General features: G+C 38.7%; 1 protein-coding gene across 1 annotated transcript in view; it reads left to right on the top strand.

The window, feature by feature from the left end:
• The first annotated feature begins 1,388 nt into the window (after nt 1–1,388).
• The window catches only part of NFAT5 (nuclear factor of activated T-cells 5), a 145,577-nt gene continuing 142,854 nt past the window's right edge, over nt 1,389–4,111 (top strand). The window contains exon 1 of the mRNA XM_008070029.2: nt 1,389–1,444. The gene's annotated coding sequence lies outside the window, so the exon portion shown is untranslated. The remainder of the gene's footprint in view (nt 1,445–4,111) is intronic.

The following is a 4,111-nucleotide window of genomic DNA, read 5'->3' as shown; positions in this document are numbered from 1 at the left end:
CCGCGATCGCCGCGCCGCGACTCCTCTTACCCGGACCCTCCTCCCCGGCAAAGTTGCCCCCAGGCGGGCGGCGTGGCCTGGAGCCGGCTCTGGGTGCGGGGTCACCATTTTTCTCCCCCTCCAGCTTGTTTGTGCGCCGTCGTCCTGCCCCCCTCTCCCTCCGGCCTAGTCCACTCCCTCCCCTTGTTGGGACAGCCCCCCTCGACCAGGCGTTCCTCCTTTCCCCGTCATCTTGTTGCTGGAAAGGGCCCGAATTTTCCTTTTTTCCTCTTCCCACCTCCGTGGCATTCTAATTATTAACTTCTCCCTCTCTTTTGCAAAGATAGGGGTGCTCTCTCTGGATGGGTTTTATGCCTTTCGTCACCCAGGAGTACCGGCTCAGGCACTGGCGCTGTCCTTTGAGAATTTTCTTTAGGGTTCAAGGGCTCGTTGCAGGGAGCGGGGTCTGGGCGGAGATTTTCGTTTAAAAACTCTTTTGGCCAAGGCCTGCAGGGGATTCCCAGCGTTTGAAATATTAACACCTGAGCCGATCTTCACTGAGGTTAAATTCCTATACTGGGCACCACAAGAATGTGTCAGAACAGGTTCCCCGTGCAAGGGGCATAAGAACCAAAATACTCCCACTGCACTCTTCACCACTTTTTAAACCACCGGGAGGGGGCAAAAGACATAACTGAGTTGTTAGCTATTTATAGTCATCATATTAAAAAAAAAAAAAAAGTGCCGTCGTGAACCCCCTTCCTGAGAAATTCAGTGTTTCTTCTAGGTTTGGGTTGATGTATCTATCCACCCACTGATGCCTATCCAAAAAAAAAAAAAAAAGAAGGGGGATTCAGCTTCACATTAGTGTATTTAAATTGTTTAAGTGAATCAGAGTGAGCAGGTTTACTCTGGAAGGTAACTGGACTTTATAGAACTGACTATTGAGTTTGTACACAGAGTCCTACTTAGTAACTGTAGCCATTGTCTGTTGCTCCGATGACTTGAGTTGGCAGTCACTATCCTGTAGGATGTTTTCTGGGCAGCGTTACCTGAAGTAGTTTACAAATATTGCAGTTTTGAGTATCAGAAGAAAGAGACAACATCAAGAGATGATTCTTGGAGCAGGGCTAATGTGTTACAATTGGGTGCTAAAAATAGTCAAGACATAACACCATTTGGGCAATGATCATCAGATAATTTTCCATGAAACAAATACTTTATGAAAATCTAAGTTTAGCTTAGAGACCAATGTAGAGACAATTCAACCATCTTTTTGTAGAGAATATATTCACAAATATGGGCTTTAGTTCTTAAAAATACATGACAGTTACATAAGAGATGTATGCTATCCTTGGCATTTTTTTCTCATTCAGCATAAAAAGTACCTAATGCTTTTTGTGTTTTTCAGATTCTCTGAAGTTACACCCATCACAGAATTTTCATAGAGCTGGACTATTGGAAGGTCAGCAAAGTGCCATTTTAAAGCATATTGTGTTAGTATGCAAAGGCTTTCTCTGAAATGGAGTTTAAATGGGAAAGTGTGAAACTTTGCAAACTCACACAATGTAGTTTTCTCCTTAAGAGACTGATCCTTCTTTTAGAGCAGCTGAATGTTTCAGTGGATTTTGTTGCTGCGTTTGATGTGCTTGTTGGCTGTTGTATTTGCTTTGAGAAGCCTTGAAAAAAAAAACAACCACAAAAATCATTTTAAATTATGTGTTGGGTGTTCTACTTTAGAATTCCAGATCTTAATTCTAGCTTTTTTACACACATACTGAATGTGAAAGGCCCAAATTTTAAGATGATGAATATAAATAAAAGAGTTTGAAAATTCAGAATTTAGAACCCTTATATGCTGAGCATTTCAAAATATGTTAATTATTTATTACAAAAGCATTGATGGCCATTATGATTGCATTATATTTAAGGATAAGAATGATTGAGCTATGCTTAGAAGAAGGAGCTTTAGAAAGTTCTGGAAATGTTAATAGAATCTGTAGAATAGTTTAAACAGCTAACAGTTACTTTAGAAAACTTTTGTTTTTGTGTCTTTTCCTAGCATTTTAAGACATAAAATACTGTATTATTTTTGTAGATTTTGCAGTGATTTCATGTGTATCATCTTTGAATCTTTGTAATTCTGGAATCGGACAGCAAAGACACTAATTTTCCCATTACAGAGATGAGAAACTGAGGCTGAAATTAAGAGACTTAAAAAAAAAATCCTACAGTAGCAGAAACAATACTTTCTGTGTTTTAGTTAGTGTTCTTTGTGCAAAGCCGAGCTGCCGCTGTGAAATATATACATAACCAGTGATTTATAACATTTTATGGCCCACTCTTAAAAACCTCTAAATATTTGTCTGACTTATTAAGTAGATTTTTGCTTTCCTTAGAGGTAGTCTGCTATAGTTAGCTTAAGTTTGAATCCAATTTAGCTACTTATTAGTTCTGTAACCTTGGGCAAGTGATTTTGCCTCACTTAACTTTATATTCTTTTTTATAAATATGTAACTGTGTTTTAAGTTTAGTGAGCCAGAGTGTTTTAAAGTGCCTAGTATAGCATCTCGTTTAATAGTACCAGCTAAATTTTATTACAGTATAATTTAGGGCATTTAAAAGAGTCTCAAATTATCTTTCTTATATTCTTATATTTGTACATATAAGAATCTCATAGATTATATATTAGTATGAAAATCAAATATTTTTTAGAACTACAATTGAAGTGAGAAACTTTTAGAAGTGAGAAACTATTCTCAACCTGCTGGGCTTAGGCGATCCTTCCGCCTCAGCCTCAGTCTTCCAAGTATATTTATGACATCAGGAGGCTAGATTTTCACCTAATAATTAAAAACAAGACCCAGAGTGAGGGGAATTTAAGCACGTTTTTATTTATATTGTTCAATTTGTGACCATGTTGCAGAGTCATATTTGTCTATACAAACCCATTCATTTCCTAGGCAACAAACCATAGAATGCTATAATCATAGAAATTATTAGGCAAGAGAAAGACATTGAAAAAGATGAGTATTAATTATTTAACCAAATATTTTTAGAGAATTGATAGAAATACAGCCAACTATTTACTATGTATATTTACATGTTTGTGCCTAAATACTTTTGTTAATTTTCTATTTTGGTTGAGAGGGTACTCGGCTATTTAAAGTAAGACCACTCTTTTACAGATTATATACAAATGTATAAGTATCAAGTATGTCATGTCTCTTTAAAATTTTTAATACAAGGTATAATAAAAATGTTGTTTGCTTGTGTAAGGCAGTAGTTAATCTATGTCACCCTATTACTGTTTTTTTTTTTTTAACCTTATTATGGACATTATAAAGATGAAAAGTACATAAAAACTATATAATAATGGAGCCCCACATACCCATCATCAAATTTTAACAATTATCAATCTAATTTTGTTTCTTTTATCCCCTCTCTTCCCCTAAACTGGATTATTTTAAAACAAGTATCAGATATCATATCACTTGACACATAAATACTTCTGTGCTATGTGACTTGTTATATTAATTTTTGTTTTTTTTTGAGTTGGAGTCTCACTCAGTCTCCCAGACTGGAGTGCAGTGGCGGCTCCCGGCCACCGCAGCCTCGCCTGCTGGGCTCCGGCGATCCGTCCGCCTCAGCCTTCTGAGTAGCTGGAACTACAGGCGTGCGCTACCACACCCGGCTAATTTTTTTATTTATTGTAGAGATGAGGTCTCGCCAAGTTGCCCAGGCGGGTCTCGAACCCGCGGGCTCAGGTAATCCATTCACCTCAGCCTCCCAAAGCGCTGGGATTACAGGCTGAGCCACCGAGCCCAGCTTTATACTAATTTTTAAAATATTCTAATCCCAGCATTTTGGGAAACTGAGGCAAGAGGATTGCCTGAGCCCATGGGTTCGAGACCAGCCTGTGCAACATGGTAAGACCTCGCTTCTACAAAAAAATTTTTAAAAAAATTAGCCCAGCATGGTAGTGTGCGCCTGTAGTTCCGGCTACTTAGAAGGCTGAGGCGGAAGGATCTCTGGAGCCCAGCAGACCGGTGCTGGGGTGGCGGTGCGTGTGCCACTGCACTCCAGCCTGGACTACCAAATGAGCCTCCAACTCAAAAAAAAAAAAAAAAAA

The sequence above is a fragment of the Carlito syrichta genome, unplaced genomic scaffold (genome assembly GCF_000164805.1).
Source record: "Carlito syrichta isolate Samal-C Ts95f unplaced genomic scaffold, Tarsius_syrichta-2.0.1 Scaffold312739, whole genome shotgun sequence".
In the NCBI taxonomy this organism is placed as follows: domain Eukaryota; kingdom Metazoa; phylum Chordata; class Mammalia; order Primates; family Tarsiidae; genus Carlito; species Carlito syrichta.
This window is presented reverse-complemented; position numbering and strand designations above follow the sequence as displayed.